This window comes from Melanotaenia boesemani, chromosome 17 (genome assembly GCF_017639745.1).
Source record: "Melanotaenia boesemani isolate fMelBoe1 chromosome 17, fMelBoe1.pri, whole genome shotgun sequence".
NCBI lineage: Eukaryota > Metazoa > Chordata > Actinopteri > Atheriniformes > Melanotaeniidae > Melanotaenia > Melanotaenia boesemani.
The window spans coordinates 4,813,618-4,840,473 of record NC_055698.1 but is presented as its reverse complement, the minus strand read 5'-3'; the positions used below and the strand labels follow the sequence as shown (position 1 = coordinate 4,840,473).

Below are 26,856 nucleotides of genomic sequence, written 5' to 3'. Positions count from 1 at the left end.
TCCGGTCCTCAAGGGCCACAATCCTGCAGGTTTTCTATGTGTCCCTGCTCCAAAACCACCTGACTCAAATCAATGAGTCATTGTGCAAAGCTTAATAGGCTGCTGGATCTATTTAATTGGAGTCAGGTGTATTGAAACAGGAAACACTGAAAACCTGCAGGAAAGTGGCCTTTGAGGACCGACTTTGGACACCCCTGGTGTACGGCATTCTAACATACATCGCATTCTAGCATCTCACTTTCTCACATATTGCAACAACGGTAGCCCCCATGCGTCAAAAAACCTCCTGGTATTGCTTTACTTTTTCCTGGTATTAGTTTTCTCGATCTTAAATCTACTTTACTCATTCCTAGGATTACTTTATTTGTTCCTTTGACTACCAAAATGGCCCGATAGGACTCCTTCTTTAGCTTGACGGCATCCCTCACTGCTTGTGTCCAACAATGAGTTCGGGGATTACCGCCATGACAGGGACCGATGACCTTACGGCCACAGCTCCAGTTGGCTGCCTCAACAATAGAGGCACAGAATAGAGGCTCTGCCAGAGATGGAAGTTGACAGGGAACTCCGTCAGACATTCCCAGCAGACCCTCAAAACACATTTGGGTCTGCCAGGCCTGACAGGCATCCTCCCCCACCATCTGAGCCAAACCACCACCAGGTGGTGATCAGTTGATAGCTCTGCTCCTCTCTTCACCCGAGTGTCCAAGATATGTGGCCGCAAGTCCGATGATACAACTACAAAGTAGATCATCGAACAGCGGCCTAGAGTGTCCTGGTGCCAAGTGCGCATGCAGACACTCTTATGCCTGAACATGGTGTTCATTATGGACAATCCATGACAAGCACAGAAGTCCAATAACAAACACCACTCAGTTTCTGCAGAAGCACAAACAACAGTCAGGACTCGTACCCCTACCTGAAGGCGGAAGGAGGCTACCCTCTCGTCCACCGGGGTAAACCCCAACGTACAGATGCCAAGTTGGGAGGCAATGAGTATGCAAACACCTGCTCGGCGACTCTCACCAGGAACAACTCCAGAGTGGAAGAAGGTCCAGCCCCTCTTGAGGACAGTAGTTCCAGAGACCAAGCTGTGCATTGAGGTGAGTCCAAATATATCTAGCCGGAACCACTCAACCTCACGCACCAGTTCTGCTCAAGGCCCGCCAGAGAGGTGATGTTCTATGTCCCAAGAGCTAGCTTCTGCAGCCAAGGATCAGACCGCCAGGGTCAGCGCCTTCAGCCTCTGCCCAGCTCACACTGCACCCGACAGCTACGGCCTGCAGGTGGTGAGTCTACAGGAGGGGTGGTGACCCATGTCACCCTTTCAGGCTGAGCCTAACTGGGCTGCATGGGCAAAGGCCTGGCCACCAGGCGCTCACCTCCATACCTCACTCCCAGGCCTGTCTCCAGAAGGAGGCCTCAGTGAACCATGTCTGGGCAAAGGAAACCTGGATTAATTGATTTGACTCATCATAGGGTTCTGTTGAGCCGTGCATAGTCTGGTCTCTCCCCTAGAGACCCTACCAGGGGCCCCATGGCAACATAGCTCCTAGGACTGTCAGGACACGCAAACTACCCTACCACGGTAAGGTGGCGGCTCATGAGGAGATGATTCCTTTAATGCATTTTTTTTTCTAGTTCTAGTATTATTTGATGATGACATGAAGACCAGGGTTGGCTCCCAGATGTGGAGGTGTAAACAGTATGGACTTTTTCCACAGCTGACTGCTGTCGGTGCAGCTGGGGTTTATCTGACTGACCTCGTCACACAGTGAACATCATGCTACCAAACATTTCCACAACAGGGTTTTCTCTTTTTCTTGGAATGTAGGACGAGAGACATGATGGAAATAGATAAGCTTCCACAACACTTTTATTTCTTTTCCTCTCTCTCAACAGGGTGGATTCATTTTGTACCTCAAGCTAAACAATACATTAACATTTAGCTGTGGCTGCACAGTATAAATAATGGTCTACTTTTGAAGATGCAAAAGCTGTAGGTGTTTATGCTCGATTTCAGTTTCACCATTTTATTTGCAGAAGTCGACATAAAGACATAAAGTAAATTAATATTTAGGTTAATTGAGTATTACTAAATTGATTAATTGGATTTAAACTAAGTTATAAATGACAATTTAAAGAGTCTGTACTATTCATGGAAGTTATTTTGCTTATAATAATTAGTAGGATTTTATTATTTGAATTTCAAATATAGCCACAATTAGTTTATATGGCCAGCCTAATTGGCCATCCAGCTACAACTCAGTAAATCCTTTTATGTTCTTTTTCTGTTGTCATCAGCGAATCAGGAATACCGACAGAAACAACAGTAGAGACCACATCTTAACCAGCAGTTAGATTTTATCTAGTGCAACATCACGTGATAACACCATCTACAGTTGAACTATCATGTAAGATAACCAAAATGGCTACAACAATTAAGTTGACATCATTAGTAGCCGTGGAAATCACACCCAAAGAGGTTGGGATGAGAATCAGCACCTCCAAATCCGAGACCATGGTCCTCAACTGGAAAAGGGTGGACTGTTTTCTCCGGGTCGGGAATGACGTCCTGCCCTGAGTGGAGGAGTTCCAGTATGTATCTTGTTCAGGAGTGAGGGAAAGACGGAGCAGGAGATCGACAGGAAGATCATGCAGCATCTGCAGTTATCTCCCTGCATCAATCTGCCATGGCGAAGAAGAAGCTGAGCTGAAAGAATAAACTCTTGATTTACCAGTCAATCTACGTTCCTACCCTCACCTATGGTCACCAGCCGTGGGTAGTGACCGAAAGAACAAGATCATGAATACAAGCGGCTGAAATGAGTTTCTTCCTCAGGGTGTCTGAACTCTCCCTTAGAGATAGGGTGAGAAACTCAGTCATCCAGGAGGAGATCAGAGCCAACCCACTTCTTCTGCTTAGGCCACTGCCCCCACAACGCTGGCTGGATGGATGGCTGGATATCGCTTGATTTATATGCTACTGCAATATAGCCTATAGTCTATAAGCTAGACTTTCACATTGAGTGGTTTTTATAAAACCATCCTGGACATAGCTCCTCTAGCTTTCTACTGAAACAATTTCAAGCTAATAAAACTCCTTGAGAGAATTTAAGTCAATTATAAGCACTTTAGTGGGAAACTTCATACTTGGGTTTAAAAGGTGATGTCGGTTTGTTTTGTGCTACATGGGTTTGTTCTGGCTTTTTGGCCAGGTCATGCTTGGTGAAGAGATTTTAAATCTCCATGAGGCTAAATCTTCTTAAATGGTGAAATTAAATCAAATTCATGCACTATTTGTCCAAAACAAACATGTTGCGTCAAGAAAAAAAAAAAAAGTCACTAAGTTGGCCAGTCCAAGCTTCAACTAACGCATAATCTTTACTAGATTTATGGTCCATTTATCCTCCCTTTACATGTTCAAATGTCAAACACCACTGCCAAAATACTCCCGCGTCCTTTAACTGCCCATTGCTGTTCACCTGTACATCCACCAGAGGGCAGTGCAGAGTTCACTGCTGAGTTCCTACATCTGTTTCAGACAATAAACACGTTGATAATGAAAGAGTTTGTGATGTTCAGAGCAAAAAAAAAAAAAAAAAAAAAAAAGAAGTAGTAGACAGCAATGGTCTGAGAGGTGATTAAATACATCGCCACTTCTTTGTTCCTGTTGCTGGTTGCACATGATCTACACTACCTTTCAAAACTTTGGGGTCACTTGCCATTGGCTTCAATAGGGAAGTGACCCTAAACTTTTGAACGGTAGTGTATGTTGTGCTGGTCGGCCTTTATGCTGCTATATTTATTGATACATTCATTTTAGCCTCATAATCAGACAATCTGACGAGTTCCTACAGACTGGTTTATACTGGGATTAAAAGCTTCAGCTGCTACAGACCGGTTTATACAGGGATTAAAAGCTTCAACTTCTACAGAGTGGTTTATACTGGGATTAAAAGCTTAAACTTCTACAGACTAGTTTAGATAAATAAAAACCAGGTGGATCAAAAACAGGGAAAAAACAGTCTTGGTGTTAAACAGAAATAAATAATTAAGGTAAAACTGCTGTAAATCTTCGTGTGAAAGTAAGAAAAAAAAACTGGGACAGAAAGAAGGATTCAAGTCAAAGCTGGAGTCAAACCGTGGTTTCTTTCAGGGTTTCCAGATTTACTTTCAGTGTGGCCATCCCTAATGTGTGTGCACAGATTACTCAAGTATCGTGGGTCAGAACCCACTAAATTCATCATGTCTACCACAAGTAGAGGTTTCCATTAGTTCTGGACTGTAGAGATGTAAACTTTAACATGCTTGCTGGTTGTTGCCTGATAATGCAGACTACTGTATTAGAGGTCTCTTATTATACACAGAGGTCTGCTGTTACAGGCGGATGTCTGTTACACTGTATACATACATACATACATACATACATACATACATACATACATACATACATACATACATACATACATACATACATACATACATACATACATACATACATACATACATACATACATACATACATACATACATACATACATACATACATACATACATACATACATACATACATACATACATACATACATACATACATACATACATACATACATACATACATACATACATACATACATACATACATACATACATACATACATACATACATACATACATACATACATACATACATACATACATACATACATACATACATACATACATACATACATACATACATACATACATACATACATACATACATACATACATACATACATACATACATACATACATACATACATACATACATACATACATACATACATACATACATACATACATACATACATACATACATACATACATACATACATACATACATACATACATACATACATACATACATACATACATACATACATACATACATACATACATACATACATACATACATACATACATACATACATACATACATACATACATACATACATACATACATACATACATACATACATACATACATACATACATACATACATACATACATACATACATACATACATACATACATACATACATACATACATACATACATACATACATACATACATACATACATACATACATACATACATACATACATACATACATACATACATACATACATACATACATACATACATACATACATACATACATACATACATACATACATACATACATACATACATACATACATACATACATACATACATACATACATACATACATACATACATACATACATACATACATACATACATACATACATACATACATACATACATACATACATACATACATACATACATACATACATACATACATACATACATACATACATACATACATACATACATACATACATATATATATATATATATATATATATATATATATATACACACTGGAGGTCTACTGGATCTTTTAGGATTGATGATGGATTTTCCATGAAGAGGTGATAAACCCTGACCTTAAACATGGCCTGTCCAAGTTAAGCATGCAGCACCTGAGACTTCCAGCCAGTGACACATGAGAGTATACAGCTCAGTTTGGAGTGAACCATCATTAAAACCCTTAGATCACAGGGTTTGTCCTCTCCAGCCCTGCTTGTTCGAGCATTAGTTCTGTAAAGTATACGCTTATCTTTTCTGCTGGAGATTAAACCAACCACAAGAAGCTGAACAAGGCCTAAATCCATTTGAAAATCTGAGTGAAAATGTAAGAAGAGTCCACATCATTAACATACGAGTAGCGGGTTGTATTAAATAAATATGCTGCAGGTGCGTTAAATTTATCATGTCAAATGTAGGACGGCATGTTTTATGTAAGAAACATGTAAAACTGTAAATGAAGAGGGTCTTGTTCAGGTAAACTCTCCCTGGTAATAAATTAAATGCTGTGTCTGGATCTACAAAGCTGCTGTGTGCAAACTCAACCAATAAATCCCAGCATTTAACCACAACCACAAGTTCCCCCTGCCTCCCGCCAGACCCCAGCCACAGACCAGAGACTCACCCCTCCACTACACAGCCACCAGTCCCAACAGAACAGATGCCCCTCTCAACCTTTACCTGCCCTGATGGCCTCAGATAGCCGTCACATGACCAGCAGACGGCGACTACGCCGTCCTCTGGATGTCACAACATTGGACTACGTTGACAGATGTTGAGCAGAGGTGGGTGCTTTATTACCAAAAGTTCCAATAACATGCTAGTTCACATGTGTACCAGTGGACCTTTATGGACCAGAAAGACCCATCTGTACATTAAAGATTTGCTCAAAAAGATTTAAACAATTTCTCTATTTTCAGCGTTCTTTATTAATAACTTAGAAATAAACTATGTAAATGTGATTTCCTGGGTAGAAGACTTCCGTCCTGCTCGAGGTTGCTGTGGAGACGTCTAAGCTTGGGACATCCCATGATGCATCGGGCTCCTTCCTGTACTACTCTGCATGTATAAATATCAGACATTATTGTTGTCAATAATGTGTTTCTGTTTCCCTTCACCAGCAGGAGTCTTTCCTGTCCTCTCCACCCTGAACAGGCTGAGCTTTTCATTCCAGTTAAAAGGGAGTTTTTGTTTTTACTGTTACCTGCTTTTTAATCTGTCAGTTCCATTTGTGACACATATTTTTTCTTCTAGCTTGGTCTCCTCTTTTGTCTATGTGATGTAGATGTTTATTTATTTGGGAATCATGTGGAGGGGGCTCTCCCACATTGCCTGCACTTTGCGGTGTATGAAGAAACTATTATTCTCAGTCTTGTAGCAGTTTGTTTGTGTTTTTTTTTATTTGTATTATTTTTCTAATTATGTCTTTTTTTACTGGGTGTTTGTATTTAAATTTTATTATGTCTTTTAGTTCATATCTGAAACAGTTTTCTATATAAAAATATGCCTGCTGTGCATGCTTAGCACAAGGTTAATTTAAAGATTCAATGCAATCCATTGATTTCCTGCATTCATTAATTAACTTTAATGCACCACTAAACCTACAGCTGGAAAATGTTTTAGGGGACCGTTTTCTCTGTAGCACCATCCAACCTGCAGCAGAGCAGCTGGTGTTGAAGGTGAAAATAGATGGAGAAAGTTCAGAAAGTGAAGCTGAAGCAGCTGTTAAACATGACAGATCTGTTGTGAGGAGATAGTTTGGTTTAGAAGGCCGGATGTGGACTGAACTACTAGTTACTGAAGAGCATGTTCAGATCAAGTTGTTGATGGAGGTGGCAGCATGAGCAATTTCCTGCAAAACCTTAGTCCCAATCCCAAACCAAGAATGTCTGAAACTAAGATCATCAGCCTCCTCATCCTCAGGTAAAACTGAAGGAGGACACTGGGGTCAGAGGTCACATGTAGATGTGTTTGGTGGCGGGGGTGGAGATAAAAGTCATTTTATAGAAGCATTGCGATGCAGACGTGGATGCTTCTACAAATTATACAAATGTTAAAAGTTAGATTTTTTTAAACATTTAATTACATAATGTTGAGGAAAGCAGAAGGTGGAACCTAAAACTGGAAGTCCAGCAGCTGGGCAGTTTGTGGCCCTGTCATTATATCTAGTAGATCTAACTTCATTTTAATCTTGATTATAATGTACTTAATTTTTATTTTTACTTCTTGGGTTGACACAAACGGTTTAAATTTATTTCAGGAAGATGTAAAATAAAGTTAAAAAAACTGTAATGTCCATTTTCCATCATTTAGGCTAAAACGTCTCAGATTTTCTCTTGTTTGCTTTTACTTTATCTTCTTGTTTTGTATTAATTTGGAATAATGAAATGTTAAAAAAAAGAAAAAGAAATCATCTTATGATTCCTTGATGATCTCCAGCTCCAGACCTCTTGCTGGGAGGAAACCAGTTCCTGGTCTCCATATTGACCTCATATTAGGGCTGCCACAATTAGTCGACTAGTCACAATTATGTCGACTATTTTAATTGTCGACAACTAATTTAATAGTCGAAGCTTCGTTATTTTAAAAAGAAACCTGCAGCGGCATTTTCCACTGCCGCCTCTGCGTTTCTGTCCATGGCACACATGCGCAGTAGAGGTAATCGGGGTCAGACGTGATGTCACCGGAAGTAAAACCAGACGGGCTTTTGTATCATCATGGCTACCCGGCAACGGACTTCTAAAGTGTGGGAACATTTTAAGAAAACAGAAGAAAAAGCTGTCGAATGCGTTATCTGCAAGGCAAAACTTGCCTTCCACAACAGTACAAGTGCGATGCACGAGCACCTGAAAAGGAAGCACATTGTGGCTGATTGCGACAACGAGGAAGGTGGACCGTCGTCTAGGTAAGCTAACTGGCTAAGCTAACAACATTAGCGTAAAACTTACTTTCTCATACCGATAGCTGCAAATGTTAACATAAGTGATGACGATTTGATTAACCTTAGTTAGCACACACGTCACATGTCAGGAGTGCTCTGGAAATCCTCCTTCAGTCTGACACCGACAGTCAGAGTGAAAATGAAGATGGAGAATCTGAGGAGGACCGAAAGAACCAAGTTGTGATAAGTGAAGTTCGGCTGTACTTTGGAGAGGCCTCGCTCTCCAAAAAGGATGATCCCCTCAAATGGTGGAGGGAAAATGAAGGGCGTTTCCCCACATTATCAAAGCTAGCCAAATCTTTTCTCTGCATCCCTGCAACATCCACCCCATCAGAGCGGATTTTCTCTGCAGCAGGGAACATCTGCTCTCAAAAGAGAGCAAGCCTTTTAACAAAACATGTAGAAATGCTAACTTTCCTGGCTACAAACAAGAGCCTTCTGTAGTCTGGGACTGTAGAGAGAGCGTGTGGTCAAGTTGACTACAGTTGTGAGTACTGAGTAAAATGCACTTTTTTTTATGTAGTTTTGTTACAGTTCAGTCTGTGAGACCAAAAGTTAATTACTGGTAATATTCCTTATTTTCAAGTGCCTACCTCATTTGATGTGAATGTAGCTCTGTTTGAAGCCAGAGACGAATGATGGAAAAAAAGTATTTTGTGTTGTTTTGGCCAGTGCCTTATCCTTATTCCATCAACTGTTTGCACTTTATGATACGTGTTTGTTGCTACAGGCTGCATATTTCATTAAAGGTTTAATGAACTACCATCTTAATCGTCTTTATTTTAGTTAGCATATACCTCATAATATAATCATATGTAAATTAGATGTAAAATCTAGGTTTTGTATCCAATTTATATATGATCCGATTAGTCGACTAATCGAAAAAATAATCGATGACTAATCGATTATCAAAATAGTCGTTTGTGGCAGCCCTACCTCATATCAACAGTAATCCTTCCAGCAGCATTTCAGTGTCTAGACGACATGTTCTACACATAAAATACAGTTTAGTTGGTAGAATGATGATGATGATGAAGAATTTGTAATCAATGCTGGTGTCATATCACTGCTCTCCACTTCCTAGTTATTATTCACGCAGCTGCCACCGCATGACGGAGAGGTCGGAACTACAGCAAAATCAAACTGATCAAGTTCGTATAAGTTCAACAAACTAAAACCATTTTGGTTCGTTCTACTCAATCAAATGAAGTAAAAGCTTTTGAGGCGACGAGTTTGCATTTATTTTAGAGCAGTTAGCTCATACACCGTAAAAAACACGATGGCTGACGCAAAATCCGACTGGTACTCTAGTCTGACGGGCATGTGGAGGTAATGCGACTTCTGTGGGTACATTCATCCGCAGTCCTGATTCGAATCCTAGTTCATGTCCACGGAAAGTCTGGTGTGTTTGGGGAAGTGTGAATACAATTGAACCAAATACAGAAAGTGGACTACAACATAGGGCATTGTGGGTAAACACAACCAAAACATACGGGTTTGCAGGATGATAGTCGGGAGAAATGTCTCGTGATCAGGCGTGGAAGAACTCGATTAAAGTTCAGCCCCTAGTACCTAGTACCTGATGCAGCTCCATGTTTTACTCTGACGCTGTCCTGCATTAGCCAACAGATGAATCGGTTTTCGTCTTCGTTGGTTGTCTTGTTGTCCTGCGATAAGCCAACAGATGAACCGGTTTTCATCTTCGTTGGTTGTCTTGTTGTCCTGCGATAAGCCAACAGATGAACCGGTTTTCATCTTTGTTGGTTGTCTCGTTGTCTTACGATAAGCCAACAGATGAACCGGTTTTCGTCTTCGTTGGTTGTCTCGTTGTCCTGCGATAAGCCAACAGATGAACCGGTTTTGGTCTTCGTTGGTTGTCTCGTTGTCCTACGATAAGCCAACAGATGAACAGGTTTTCGTCTTCGTTGGTTGTCTCGTTGTCCTGCGATAAGCCAACAGATGAACCGGTTTTCGTCTTCGTTGGTTGTCTCGTTGTCCTGCGATAAGCCAACAGATGAACCGGTTTTCGTCTTCGTTGGTTGTCTCGTTGTCCTGCGATAAGCCAACAGATGAACCGGTTTTCGTCTTCGTTGGTTGTCTCGTTGTCCTGCGATAAGCCAACAGATGAACCGGTTTTCGTCTTTGTTGGTTGTCTCGTTGTCCTGCGATAAGCCAACAGATGAACCGGTTTTCGTCTTCGTTGGTTGTGTCGTTGTCCTGCGATAAGCCAACAGATGAACCGGTTTTCGTCTTCGTTGGTTGTGTCGTTGTCCTGCGATAAGCCAACAGATGAACCGGTTTTCGTCTTCGTTGGTTGTCTCGTTGTCCTGCGATAAGCCAACAGATGAACCAGTTTTCGTCTTCATTGGTTGTCCCATTGTCCTGCGGTAAGCCAACGGATGAACAGGTTTTCGTCTTCGTTGTAAGCAACAGAATCACGATGCAGCACAAGACCTGCTTCTAATTAGTTCTGTGAGAAGGATTAGTTCAGGGATAGGATGGAGATACATGGATTTCTTTTAGCCAATCTACAGCAGTGATTTTCCAGTTAGCGAGAGGAAAATGTGATTCACAGCCATTCATACTTAAACGATTCCAACCCAGTACCAAGAAGCCAGTAGAGCTGGTTTATAAACCATGATTTATAAATTTGGTCAGCTCTAATGTGGGCTTTATTTTGGCTGAAATTAGTTGTTTCCCCTGGAAGAACATGACAACCACTGCGCTTCCCTATTCCAGATAAGACATGAAGATAAAGACTGGTTGCGCAGTGGTAGAGTCCAAACACGTGATGTTAGGTTAACCGGTGTCTCTAAATTCCCCGTGGGTGTGAGTTTGAGTGGTTGTTTGTATCTGTGTTGGTCCTGCGATGGAGTGGTAACCTGTCCAGGTTTACCTGCCTCTCACCTGTTAATTGCTGGGTGACTGCCGCTTCCCTGCGACCCTGAATTGGATTAAACGGTACAGATTACGAACGAATGAATAAAAATGATAAAAGACTTTCCTGATTCAAATCAGAGCAAATGTCAGACTGAACTGACAGAACTTGTGGGTTGGCCCGTTAGCCCAGAGATGTAGGCATGCTTCAGACATCTGTGTGTCCAACTATCACTTTTACCAAACCTGTGAATTTAGATTCAGATCTTGGGTTGTGATTCTGCTCCTGGAAGGTATTCCTGTGACCTTTCCAGCAGCTGTAAATGCTGTTGTGTTGTATAAATGTCCTTCCCCAGTAGTACAGCAGGTCACTGAATCTGGTTTCTTTTAACAGGGTGCAACTCACATGCTGGTCAACATGGTTTTTTTTAAACTTATCATTTCACTAACAAAAGCTTTCTTATCTTTGTTAAAATGTTCCAGAAGCTGATGTGCAGCATGGACCACCAATGTGTAAACCATGCCTCTTAATAGTTTCAGTAATGCACCGCACGCTAATCTGCGGGGGGGTCCACCACCAAAGCCTCACTGTGAGTCAGGAAAAGCTGCTAACTGGACTCTGTCAGACACTGATGCTGCTGCAGGGTCCTGGTCAGCAACACCGGGTGATAAAAGTCAATACGCTGTGTCCCAGATCACAGAAACAAACAGGATTCCAATAAGCAGTCGTACACTGTGACTTCCAGCCAGTGCCAAACTTTTATGGCTATATCAGACTCTGAGACAATGCCTTCATTTAGAAAAAAGTGGGCAAACGATATATTTAGAGCAGCCGCAAACCAAATCAGGAAGAAGGAATGGAGGCGTGAAGAATGAAAGCCATTTCATAAACCCAGAAAAAAACAAGCTGAAAACAAGCTTCCTCCTATCTTTGTCTCCACGTCTAAGTTCGGCTGTTTCTGCCAGTGTTGGAGCTTTCTGGTCACTGGTAGGATGGAGGCAGGCAGGTGAGAAGCCAACAGCTCTTCAGGCTCTCTGAATCAGTGAAAGACAGAAAGAAAAGGAGTGAAGAAAGGGAATGGATGTTTGAGGTGTTTGCTCAGTAGCCATGATATCAGCAGGAAATCCCCCCGACTCAGCGGCTGCAGACATGATATCACCAGCAGAAGTCTGCAGAATGCCAGCTCTCGTAACAGCAAACATTAAGAGACTTAATCCACCTTAAAATACATCCTTTAGTTCTGATCCAAGCTCTTTCACTAGCATTAATATTGGTACCATAATTATTGTTGTATTTATATTACACCACATGTGCTTTACCAGTCGTGCGTAACATGAAGTCAACCCAGCTCAACCCAGCCGACCGCCGCATGTCAACTAATGACCTCACGTTCAGCTGTTCCAGTTCCAGTCGTTCAAATACTCGAACTGGTGGAAGTTACTTTCAGCGAGCCAAAAGACATCAAGCCGAGTGCTTCTGAACCTTAAGTTTGGATCAAATCATGTCACCAGAGAACATTTTGCCTTGTTTTACTCACTAAGCAAGAAGCTGGAAGAAAGGAAACAAAAAAGCGATTTTAGCTCATGTTTCAGCTCATCCACTAGGATGTTGCAATATTCTTTCTGATGAGGACAACAGACTCCGATGAAGAAACTAGGCCATGATAGAGTGAGAAAGATGATCACGGTTTGGTAACAGATCAGGCAGCAGTTTTTGGTGATATGCCTGATTTTGCAGCTCCTTCGGGGAGCGTTAGAGCTTGTTTCTGCTCAGTTTACAGCAGATCTGGAGCAGAGCCTGGCTGATTAATCGGCCAACTATACCCCTTTAAAAACAATCATCGTCGGCTGAAGTTTTGCCGAATAAATGCTGATATATTCTTAATTTCTCATAAAACAGTCAGGGTTGTCGAGTGTCACTCGCGCAGAATGATGTTGTTGCACCGTTTGCCCACTAGATGGAGCTCTGACGCTGTTCAATCCTCCATCCTCACCGCTGTCAGCAGCTACAGCCAGGCAGGGCGGAGCTTGACGACAGGTACGTTTGAAATTAAGCATGACTCAGCATGTCTCCAGTTTAACTCTGTTTTCCAGGTGTCATGATTTCAACCCGAGCTTCGTCCGCCATTCTTCTCATTCACATTGCTTTGCTAAAGTATATCTTTAAGATAATTATATTTTCCTACTGAAACGTTGAGATTTAAAACATCCACGAGTCACATCATGCCTGGAAACACAAGCTTACAGAGTAAAACGGAAAGTTCAGGGGGAAACATGGAATATGGGAAAAATAAATTGATTTCATGGGACCCTAGTCCAGATCTGTCAGGTTTGTGCTGGATTTGTTCTTTAGTACTGGCTTCTTTTGTCCCCCACATGTGCAGTGTCCTCAGATGCTTCAAGGCCATTGTGCTGAATTAAAGCGGGTTTTCATTGGGAATCACCATTTTCTGTTATCTTTGGGCTTTTTCAGTTTCCAGAAATGGGAACACATAATGATATTATTAGCAGACTATCAGAAAGAGGCTAAAGCTGGTTCATTGCTTCGTTTGCTTCATGCAGACAACACGGATTCATGTCGAGTTCGGCCATGTCCACAAGGGGACGAGCTAAATTCACTCGAGTTTTTATTGTGTAGATTTTTCCTCCACAAGCACTGTTTTGGGAGTCTGGAAACTGGCTGACAGTTTCATGCCCATGAACACTGGAGATGCCGTATGAACTCATCTGTAACGTCTTTGTTTTATTGTTGGAGCAACATGAATGCTGGACTAGGAGTAACTCGACACTGTTTGGGTGCAGGTATCACTTTTTATGTTAGTTTCACACTGACATGCATGTGATGGGTAGAGGAATCATCTATAGTGATAGTTTTCATTTAGAAACATGAAATAGTAAAAGGGGGACAGGCCTCAAAACTTGTCACTTCTGCCTACGTTTTGGGACCACAAGGAATTAAAGGAAAGACAGCGTGTCCCTTACCATTATACCCCCTCCCCCCAAGGAGGGGGTATAATGGTAACTACAAGGTCAGGTTAATTTAATTTATTAAAGAGAAAGTTTGACAAGAATTTTGCACATTACTGTATCTCCATTTACTCCAAGCAGAACTGGAAAGCAGAAGTGTTGTGGACGTACCAGCAGAACCACCAGGATGAACCACTGCATTCATATAGTGTTTCTCCCATAAATAAGCTTTAAAAAGAAAAGTTGCTTCTTCTTTATGTAGAACTGAACAGAAGCGACAGTGCAGTCATACACATAGACATAAATCTTAGGCAGAACGGTTCCTGGGGCATTAAAAGAGCCGGGCAGAGAGGCTAAACCAGGAAGCTGATAAAAAACACATGTAAAGCCTGACTGTGTGCAGCAGGCTGTAGCTCTGTAACTCTCCTGGATCAATACTAACACAGCCTGATGCATCTGGCTGGGCTGGGGTAAGCAGGTTCCAGACTAAAAAAAAAAAACTATCTCCCAACCAGCATTTCTGTTTAATAAAAAAGGGAAAAGTTGCTGATTTGTGCATCCAGCTCAGTAAAATCAAATTCACCCTTTTTCCTTCTCCTCGAGCTAGGCTGGAAATCTGCTGGATGTCCAGGTGATGTCCGGCAGCCATATGTTGTCTTATTTCAGCAAACACGGAAGCAACCAACGGGGATGAGGCGGGCTGGGACCATCCACACCGAGACCTTACAGGACCGTCCACACCTAGACCTTACGGGACCGTCCACACTGAGACCTTACAGGACTGTCCACACTGAGACATTACGGGACATGGAGGAAACACCAGGTGCAAAGCAACCATCAGGACATGGCTGCCTGAGATACTTGGCAGCATCTCTAGCAGCACGGCAGGAAGATCACGGACCAAAGACCCGATCCAGACTAAAATGCCACGTCCCATACCCCATATCACATCCATGGCCCTTCCCCTACAGAGACGTCCCATTCACATCACATCCATGGCCCATCCACCACAGAGATGTCCCGTCCACCACGGGGACGACCTGTCCACCACAGAGATGCCCCATCCCCCACTGGGACGTCCTGTCCACCACAGAGAAGCCCCATCCCCCACGGAGAGGTCCCGTCCACCACAGAGACATCACGTCCACCACTGAGACACAGCTGAACAACCTGAATCTACGTCATTGTAGTCATTTCTGATGGTATTTCAGTGTAAAACGGGTCCAGTATTCTGTGTAAGTAGGGCTGGACAATAATTCAATATCAACATATATCGCAATAATCTTTAATTCAATAACAATGATATGAGTTTTGAACATATACATGTACATACAGTATGTGATTACAGCGTTTCACTGACAGGTGTTCAAGCCAGTCAGTAATTCAAATCGAACAGAAAGAGCTGCAACACATTGGCTACGTAAGTGGTGACGTACACCACAGACATGGAGCCCAACCAAGACCAGCAGCAGTTGGCTGTGCTCAGCATGAGGTAGAAGCCTAGGCTAGGCTAGGCTCCAACACGGCAGGGTTTAGCTACAAAACGAGTGCTCATGACCGTAATGCAAACGTGACTGAAGAAGCTTCAACTGGCAAATGATCAAGGTACTCGAGCAACAGTTTTAAAATGCTTAAAAAACATGTCAGATGACCCTCTGAGTGTTAATTTAATTTTCTCCAGTTTCAAGTCATGTAGCCAGACTTTGATTAAAGGTGGTTGAGGAGATTTCCACAGCAAAAGGATTCTCTTACGGGCAATGAGGGATGATTATTGTAACAATTCTGAGCACTTTTATTTTTTAGCCTGGTTGAAACACCTTTGTTTAAATCTATAAGAATAACATAATAAGCCTATGTTGTAGTTTAAAGTTAAAGCTATCAATACTGAGAAAGTTAAGTTTTATTTTACCTTTGATGAAATTTCAAATTTCAAACTGCTATCTTCTGAAAATCAGAAGATGTACTGCTGGGCTGCCATCAGCAACCCTGGAGGCGAGCGTATGGACTCAGCTTGAGTTGCTCTCAGAGGTGGAAGGACCTGAAAGCAATGTGGTTTACTTTAGGAGGAGATAACCAATTATATTTTCTACTGTGTTTCAGGTGAATTTACTTTGACAGAGCAACACATCTTAATTCTGACTCTCCTGTAATAATCTCACACCTCAGCTTTCTGTAGAGACCAGGATTATATGTACAGCCCTGGTAGTTGTGAAGATACACTAATACTTTATTTTGCTGATGTGATTTTGAATGTCAGTTTTGACAGAGCGTCCTCTTCCGACCAGGAACCTGAACTGAGAGCTGTGGGATTTTGACCAAATCTAGCCACAGACATTTTGTTAAGACTTCAGGAATTTATTGTGTTGACACATGAAGAAAGAAAAAGATGTCTGATTGAATAAGTCATGACAATCTAATTCCTAATTTAGGTTTACATAGAAAACATGTTTAATCTTCTTTATTTAATTCCGCTTCAGATCTGGGGGATGGGAAGGGTTCTGATTGGACAGGGTGGCCGTGACGTATTTACGTCTACCAGAAGAAAACAAACTCCAGTTCCTGCTTCTTTTCTTGTCGTCTACAACATGGAAGATAATAATAACAACCATGTTCGCTCTGATGGTGATTCTAGTCTTGAAGAAGCAGCTGGACACCAGCATCCAGGTTCACTTGGGTTAGCTGAGGAGGAGAAGGGAGGCAGAGTACCGTATCTTCATGGCAACAGGACAAGTGAACAAGCATGCTCGGAATGACTCAAATTCATTTAAAGCGGAATGAACGTTTACATGATCGAGGAATTATTCAGTTTGGATTTTAAATCAGAATAAATCAGCAACTTACTTTGGATTTAAGTTTACTTTGGAATTGCGAGTTTCATTTGGAATTAGGTGATTACAAGGTTATTTTAAACAGGATTTAAGTTTTATTCTGAATTGAAGGGGAATTAAAACTTTTGTACACGTGGCCATTGAAACCTGTGAGATTAGTAATAGTGGAAAGCTGCTGCTTGGTGCTGGGCATGAATGTGGGGACATGTGGTTCTCTACTAGGTGATTTGTGAATGAGAAGTGCAGCTGACAGGCCTTCTGCCCGACAGGCTGCTCTCTCTGTGGGGGTCACAGGAACCAGAGGTCCTTCCACCTCGCAGAGCAACCCAAGCTGAGTCCATACGCTTGCCTCCAGGGTCGCTGATGGCATCCAGCCCCTTCCAGCAGCTCCCATTCCCATGCATCCTGACATAAACACACACATGCACGCCACATGTAAACATTGTGCTTATCCTGAGCATACGGCGTCCACAAGGCACACGTGCAAGCTTGTCTCCATCACGTGTCCCTGTGAACACGCGGGCAGGAAGATGCGTAGGCTGGTTGTAAACACACACATATAGAATTGAGCACATCCTTCCATTAACAAGGATGAGAGTCGGTTTCCGCTCCCGTCGGTTCAGCCGGCTGCCAGCCAGAGCTTAGGGCAGCTCAAGTCAGGGAAGTCCTGGTAGAGGAAGAGGTCCCGATCCATGACCAGCTGGAGAGTAGTCACTTTTATTGACATGTGTGGGTGTACACACACACACACACACACACAAACACACAAACAAACGAGTGCTGGTTACATCTCTTAACCATCAACATGAGAAATCTGATTCATTACCACAGGAGTTAAAGTACAGGATTTCCCCAATTCTTTTAAGCTTTTTATCCCAATATAAACCAGTCTGTAGCAGCTGAAGCTTTAATCCCAGTATAAACCAGTCTGTAGAAGCTGAAGCTTTAAACCCAGTATAAACCAGTCTGTAGAAGCTGAAGCTTTAATCCCAGTATAAACCAGTCTGTAGAAGCTGAAGCTTTAATCCCAGTATAAACCAGTCTGTAGAAGCTGAAGCTTTAATCCCAGTATAAACCAGTCTGTAGCAGCTGAAGCTTTAATCCCAGTATAAACCAGTCTGTAGAAGCTGAAGCTTTAATCCCAGTATAAACCAGTCTGTAGAAGCTGAAGCTTTAATCCCAGTATAAACCAGTCTGTAGAAGCTGAAGCTTTAATCCCAGTATAAACCAGTCTGTAGCAGCTGAAGCTTTAATCCCAGTATAAACCAGTCTGTAGAAGCTGAATCTTTAATCCCAGTATAAACCAGTCTGTAGAAGCTGAAGCTTTAATCCCAGTATAAACCAGTCTGTAGCAGCTGAAGCTTTAATCCCAGTATAAACCAGTCTGTAGAAGCTGAAGCTTTAATCCCAGTATAAACCAGTCTGTAGAAGCTGAAGCTTTAATCCCAGTATAAACCAGTCTGTAGGAGCTGAAGCTTTAATCCCAGTATAAATCAGTCTGTAGCAGCTGGAGCTTTAATCCCAGTATAAACCAGTCTGTAGCAGCTGAAGCTTTAATCCCAGTATAAACCAGTCTGTAGAAGCTGAATCTTTAATCCCAGTATAAACCAGTCTGTAGAAGCTGAAGCTTTAATCCCAGTATAAACCAGTCTGTAGCAGCTGAAGCTTTAATCCCAGTATAAACCAGTCTGTAGCAGCTGAAGCTTTAATCCCAGTATAAACCAGTCTGTAGAAGCTGAAGCTTTAATCCCAGTATAAACCAGTCTGTAGAAGCTGAAGCTTTAATCCCAGTATAAACCAGTCTGTAGAAGCTGAAGCTTTAATCCCAGTATAAACCAGTCTGTAGAAGCTGAAGCTTTAATCCCAGTATAAACCAGTCTGTAGGAGCTGAAGCTTTAATCCCAGTATAAATCAGTCTGTAGCAGCTGGAGCTTTTAATCCCAGTATAAATCAGTCTGTAGCAGCTGGAGCTTTAATCCCAGTATAAACCAGTCTGTAGAAGCTGAAGCTTTAATCCCAGTATAAACCAGTCTGTAGAAGCTGAAGCTTTAATCCCAGTATAAACCAGTCTGTACAAGCTGAAGCTTTAATCCCAGTATAAACCAGTCTGTAGAAGCTGAAGCTTTAATCCCAGTATAAACCAGTCTGTAGAAGCTGAAGCTTTAATCCCAGTATAAACTAGTCTGTAGAAGCTGAAGCTTTAATCCCAGTATAAACCAGTCTGTAGGAGCTGAAGCTTTAATCCCAGTATAAATCAGTCTGTAGCAGCTGTAGCTTTTGATCCCAGTATAAATCAGTCTGTAGCAGCTGTAGCTTTTAATCCCAGTATAAACCAGTCTGTAGGAGCTGAAGCTTTAATCCCAGTATAAATCAGTCTGTAGCAGCTGGAGCTTTTAATCCCAGTATAAACCAGTCTGTAGAAGCTGAAGCTTTTAATCCCAGTATAAACTAGTCTGTAGAAGCTGGAAATTTTAATCCCAGTCAGCATCAGACATCATGTTTCCAGGACAACCTCAGCTGTCAGATTCTGAGGCTAAAATGATGTAAAATGAATGTATGAACAGATTTAGCAGCATAAAGGCCGACCAGAAGAAGAAAGCAGAATTTATTACTAACAGGACTTTGTATAAAATAACACACAGATCAACAGTGACCAAACCTTTTCTCATCTGCACATCATTCCCTCAAGTCTTTCAGGAGAAAAAATATTTGCATTTAAACAAACACACTACAGAAACTATTTCCATATTTCCATTTTTCCTCATTTCCAGTTATTCCTGCTACTATTTACCTGCTATCCTCACTAAACCAACTCCAGCTCAGCTGCTTTGTGGCACCACCGTGCATCAGAAACGTCTTCTTGACTTTATTCCAGCCATAGAGGAGCATTATTTTTCTTCTTTTCACACACACATAGAACTTTCTGCTCACTGGTTGATCTTTGGCTGCTCCTGATAGGACATTACCGTCAATCTAAGCTCTCTGATTGGTGGAAAGTTTGACAGGAAGTGGCTTCAACATCATCACCAGGTCTAGAGATCTTTTAGCAACATAGTAGTGATAGTGATCTTTTTATGATGGAAATGTGATAAATAATGCTGTTATCATGGATCATTGTAGATTTACCAGATAGAGTCTCTGAATAAAACTGCATTTAGTCGCTGGATTGTAAACCTCCTTCTGGACGGGATAGAAATGCCTGGAAAACTTCTGTAGATCACCTAAAGGGTAGCTATCCATCACAGTTTACCCCACAGAGCTATACACCACTGCTCCTGGTGGTAGAAGAGATAGACCTCAGGGAGATCTGATGGAGGTTTATGGGTTAATATGACAGGCTGAAGATCAGAGCGTCAGCAGGGCAGCTTCTGACTGAGCGACTGAAGTATGTGGAGAGCAGAGCAGGGCCCCAGAGACAAGTGCCCTCACATTTCACCTGCTACCAAGGACACTGCCATGACTGACAGGTGAGGGACGAGGCGCCCACCGGTGACTCCGTCAGGAGGAGCTGCGTGAATATTAACGTTGTCCTCGACCCGAACAGAGGCCCCTTTGACAGAGCCATAGCATGAACTGATTTCATAATGCAGCAGCCCGCCGTGGGGCTTCAGAACACACTCAGAGACTCTGCACACCACATAAATGTTTACCAAACCACTGCTGGGTGGGGCCGATGCTTATACTAGGTGCCCCAGTAAAAACCACTGGGACTTCAAGCTCATCAGGACCACAGTAGGACCATTATGCTCCGTAATAAGACCTGCGGACTACAGGGATAAATAACTGACAGCATGCTGTTTGTCAACAACATGAAAACAGTTGATTTCCTCTCATTCGCCTACCTTCTTCCAGGAGAAGCTCTTTTAGAGGATGCATTGCATAGTAGCCGAACTTTTAAAGCCAACATCTCAAGCTTTACCTGCCAGAGGGGGAGCAGGGCCTCATTTTATCGTCTAGACTCAGTTTCTTCCACTTAAGCCCCCCCCCCTTTACCATCAAGTCTTGCAGCACCACACATGTTGCTTTTATCCTGCAGTTTGATAGGTTGGCGCCACCTTGTGGTGGTAGTACTGCATTACTGCTAGCTGCTAGGTAAAACAAGATTGTTTGATTTGATTTCTTATTTCTTTAAAAAAAATAGTGATATTTTCTGGTTTCACAAAGCAAATGCTTTAACAATTATCTTAATAATGTGCAGTTTATAAAACATGTCCACCATGATTTCCATTAATCCTTTTTTAAACTATAACTATACTCGTGTGATGTCACATCCACCATAAGGCTCATTTACACTTTCTTTACATACATAATTAGGTACGTTTGTTTCACACGTCATTGTCCTCATACCTTCATGACTCCCATACGTTGTCATGGTCGTTAGCAGTACATCCACCAGAGGGCAGTGCAGAGTTCAGAGTTCTGACGTCATGACGAACGTGGTGATGGGGGAGATAGTCTGTGAATGTGTGCGACGAAAGTGAGAATATCCTTCAGGTCTGTAATTGGCATGCCTTTTCACCTTTTCATGTTGCCCTTTAAAATATAGAGGTGCTGCATTTCTTTCTATGTACTCCTCATTTTACTAAAAGGGGGTAAAAGTAGTGCTGTGGGTAATTTTTGTAATAAATAGTACTTTTTAAAATTCAGATCAGATGATATGTGTTTCTTGGGGCCCAATGTATTAATAAAATATGTTAAAGCGAACAAAAAATAATGATCAGATCATAGAGATGAAGTTGCTCTATAAAAGGGAAACCAGACATGGGTCTGACAAGCATTGTTTTGTTTATTTATTTGGCAAAAAGTTTTTAAACAACCAAAACAGTTTCAGACCTTTCAGTGTTATGCAGACTTTGCTGAATCAACGTTAGCTACCATGAGATACTCAGACCACTACATATTTTCTGATACCTGTCTTCTGCCCCCAGACTTTTCTGTCCAATATTCATATGTCAGACATTAAGGAGTTAATCCTGTTTCACACTTCCACACATGAAGTTATAGACTTCCAAACTTTTCCATGTTTTCATCTGCTTGGTCGCGTAGAAGCGGGTCTGAAGCAGCAGCTGGAAAGGACCTCAGGGTTTAACTTAAAGCTTTAATCTTTCTGGGACTAATTACAAAGATCTATGACATTACTGTATCTAGTGTGAACTCTTGCATCTAAACTTGGAAAATATGTCTTCCTTTCACAACGTGAGCCATATTGCTTTGTTTGGTCATTGATCAAATGGGTCATCACACATTCACATCGCAGATGCTTATGTCAGGGATGTTGGTTTATTTCTCTTATTAGAGCGACTAATCACCAGCAAACTGATGTTGACCTTCACAATCTTTTTGTTCATTTAACATGATGACTTGGGTCATCAAAATGACATGCAGATTAATTCAGACATATGAAAGTGAAAGGTGTGAACACACCTGCCTGTTCATTCAGGAAGACTTTCAGCTTCTGAGCAATCACGCTCTGACAGGTGATTGACAGGTGATTGACAGGATGAGCTGCTGAGGAAGTGATTGCTGCCTAAAACCTGCACTGCACATGCTGCTTTTCTGTTTTTACCCAGGGTAGATCTACGATTCAGCTTTGATTCATGTTGACAAGTGTGTCCATGTCAGCTGTGATAAAAGCTAACCTCGGTAGATCTAACCATACACTACTGACCACTAACTCTTACTTTTACACATGCAAATGCTTAGAAAACTAAAGATGAATGAAGATCCACATGAGAAAAAAATCGTATTGCACATCTTGTTACGACTAGGAATGAAAAATTGGGTTATTGAGCTAAAAAGTTGAAGCATGTTATGGTTATTTGCCGTATTTAATATTTCATTTCTCTTATGACACCTGTAAAGAGGTGTTAACTTTATTTAACTCATTCTCTTTATAACTCATCATGCTTAATTAAGTCTGTCATGGGGTGAACGGCTGTACTACTAACAGCATTCGCAGTAAGATCCATCCTTTGCATGTCACATCTGCATCCATTATCCCAGGCTGGCAAAGGTCAAAGGACAAACTTCAGGCTTCAAAAAGACCAGTGGGTGACAGTCACTACATATTTAATACACAGCCTACCATCCCAGCCAGTAAGTTTGACTTAGTACTTACATACATAGCTGGCATCTTCAATGTTTGTTTACATCATACCATGTTCCTCTCAGCTCTTAATTACACAGGACATAAACTTTACAACATGCTGTAGCTCCAGTTCCATAACAAGCTCCTGACACACCTCTCCCAAACAATACCAATGTGCCACATAGCTTCACAGCTACTGCAGTCTTGTTCTAACATCTGGTAAGGGCCTGCAGTAGCTGACTGTGCTGAACAGCCGGCAGTCAAATGAAGCTGCCTCACTTCGGTGTGGAGCCTCCACAGATTCACCTGGGAGATAAGCTAGCAAGCAAGCCTGTAGACTGAAACAGTTGCTTTGTACAAAGGTTTCCAGAATGAGAATCTGATACTACTAACTAAAATGTGAATGCTATCAAATCCATTTTGCTGATAATCTTAGACATATCCAAGACTAATCACCACCAGAGCCCCATATTTATTAGGTGGAAAATTATTCAAGTCCTTTTGGCTCCAAGTAAAAAATCCAGAAGTGTTTAAATCCATCACCGCCTACAATAAATGATTAGCGTGGGATAATATATAAAATGAAAAGCTGACCTGTTACTTAAGAATCAAAAATGTTGGATTTTACCAAATTTGGGACAAATGGATCAGATTTATAACTGCTATTCGAGTAGGTTTTATATAACCCCTTCATATCATTTTCTAAGTCCCAAGTCCTAAGTTGATTTCTTCTCTTCTACTTTTTTCATTTATTTATTTTTCCTATGTTTTAAACAGCATAAGTAATCCTCCTTGGTTGGAGCGTATTGGATATTTGCAAGAACAGGAGGCAGATGATGAAGTTGTATCCAGGTACATGTGGGTGAAAGAGGGAGAAAGCAGGCCAACATGAACATGGGTTCATCCTGTAGAAGTGGAGCAAAACGGACATGAACGATCATAACTAAGGCCTGGTACACAAAGTTTTTTAAATCTGATAGATCTTTTATCTGGTCGAGACCTGACACATGAGAAAAACTCAGGCGTGTAACAGTGCTGATGGTACTGTGTGGTGGCTCCGATACTCTCAGCACAGAACAACACACACATAACGATGCCGATCCAACATCTCATCCTCCAAGCAGGAAACCTCACGTGACAAAACATGATCGAATAAAACAAAGAAGAAGAACCATAGCAACAACCAGAAAACACAACACCCAGCATTTGCTTGTCCCTTTTTGTGTTCACCTTCCAGCACATTTGGCGGAAGAAAAAAAAAAAAAAAAGAAAAGATGGCAAAGGTGAAAATGTTTTCTCCAAACAAAATAAAAACAAAGGAATTCAGTTTGTATGCTTTTTATAATAAATAATATAATCATTTCGAAATTCAAGCTTTTATTGAAAGTATTAAAATCCTTAAACTGCTGGTCGTTGTGAGCAGGCATATAAATATATGGATATATTGATCTCTGATTATTTTAAGGCCTTTTTGTGGGTGAATATTTTTGAACATCGTGACAGTCACCAGAGGGCACAAATCTGAGGAGGGTACAATGATTAATAGTGACAATTTATTTTCAAAATCAAGACAACTGTGCAGCTGAATATGGAATTATTGTTTTTGGCAGAAGGAGGAGGGGGGCACCACAAAGCAGTTGTGCCGAGGGCCCCCAGCTGGCTAGCAGCGGCCCTGGGTGTCTCTATTCAAACAAGAACATTATGTCCTAGAGAAAACATCTTGTTTCACTGTGCATTGTTGTATTGAAAATAAACAGCCACCACAAAGAAAACCCTGGGATGAATTACCCAGTTAATAACCAGCTTCGTAGTTCTGCTTAGCAGGATCCTGAATGTGTGGATGAGTCCTCCCAGGTAATGGGGTGATATTCGGGTATGTTAGTCCTGCTTTCTGGTTCAGGCCTCTGGAGTTAAACTACATGGTGGCAACATACAGCTCTGAGCTCTGACAACTGCTCCCATTACATAAAACAACCTAAACAAGACATTTCTGTCCTATCATACAGTCAGTAACTTCACCAGTAATGAAAAAATGATTTCCAGACCAGTTCATGACCAGGACACAGCTAACCTCTCAATCCAGCAGACATCATCTCAGAGGGCAACAGCAGGGTCACCTCCTCGCTCTGTGTTGGCACCCTCTTCCAACTGATGTCATCCCACCCAGGATCAATAAGTAAATAAAAACCCTGATGCTGACAGAAGTCCAGAAACAGGCAACACGGAGACATTAAAGCTCACTGCTGCTCAAACATCCACATCAGCCTACCAATTTAAGCTCAGTTGTGATTATGTAATATTATCGACCATTTGATCCTGCAGCTCTAGAGGCAAATAAATAAATAAAAGCAGTCCGCCCCGCGCGGGACTGTTCCTCATGCATGATGTCATGCTGGATTCCTTGCAAGCAGCCATTGCCGAGCAGCAGGACGCATTATGTCTGCATATATGTTTTCTGTTGGCTGTAGACCTGACACGTTCATTCAGAAAACTGAAACATCTCGTCCTGATTATAATGACCTTCCAGTCAAATAACGACACGCATGGGGCAGAAACAAAAGAAAATGCGGCAAAGCTAAGAGTCTAGATGGATGAAGACATTCTTCTATCATCTTCTACTGGAGCATCTTAAGACGTAATAATAAATATTAACGTGCTTTTTTTTTTTTAAGGAGGCTCGTTTGCTACAACCGATGCGCATCGTGCTGCTGTAGACCGGAGCAACGCCGCGCGCCGCCGCCCGCATTGGCCACAAACAGGAGCGGTGGTACACTTGTGCCAGGCAACCTCATCTTAGTGTGTTAGAACTGGCCTTCTGAATGAATGTCAACATTAGACACGAATTACCAACATTATTCTGCTCCAAGCCGTCAGCATCAGCGGAGCAGGAGGGCGTCTGGAACAGGTTTCCACACAGCTGGAAGACCGTCAAGCTAACGGCGATGACAAGCGTCCAAAAGCTCTTCACAATATTACTAAATAGCGCGCTGTATCATAAATTTTCAAATATATCTGTTAAAGTCAGTGGAGACGTTTAATACGTCAAATGCATATGCAAAGTGACCACAAGACGAAGCATGAGACGCCCGTTTTCAACCATAAATCAATGCACTTCCTGCGTCTTGGTTCAATTTTGGCTAACTTGTCGCAGCTCCTTCCTCCTCCTCCTCCTCCTTCACACAGACAATGAATGAAGCTGAATTTGGGGGAACCTGACAAGCGCGAGAGCAGCTCAGGTAGACCCGCTACACCTCCAACATGTTGGGGAGGAAAATATCATCCGTCCCCTTCAGAGGAGGCACCACCGGTTAGCGCGTTGCATCCTCACTAACGTGAAGACAAAAACCCGCTGAAGACTGAAACCCTCCAGCAACACTGGCTGGAAACGTGTGACTAGTTAACCAGGTTACACGTGATAACGTCTAATCAGCGCCTCGCGGACCCGTGTGTGAGCTTACATTACCTGCAGGATGCTCAACTTCACTTCTCTGCGGTGCGGCCACCGATTCTCAAAGCTGCATCAAGTCACGCGAGACTTACGGTGACAAACCGGAAGTGAGCCAACGTACCATTCAAAATGAAAGCTGAAATGAGTAGGAACAGAAAACTGTAGAAGCTTAGAAACTAAGGTATTATTACCCTTTAGTAAACATTAAGACTTTTAGGATCTAACGTTTGTTTTAGATACAAACGACGTCAATTCAACGCCAAACT

General features: G+C 41.9%; 1 protein-coding gene across 1 annotated transcript in view; it reads right to left on the bottom strand.

Moving 5' to 3' along the window:
- The window catches only part of hivep3a (HIVEP zinc finger 3a), a 58,880-nt gene extending 32,239 nt beyond the window's left edge, over positions 1 to 26,641 (bottom strand). Inside the window, exon 1 of the mRNA XM_042012218.1 lies at positions 26,606 to 26,641. The gene's annotated coding sequence lies outside the window, so the exon portion shown is untranslated. The remainder of the gene's footprint in view (positions 1 to 26,605) is intronic.
- Between the last annotated feature and the right edge of the window lie 215 nt (positions 26,642 to 26,856).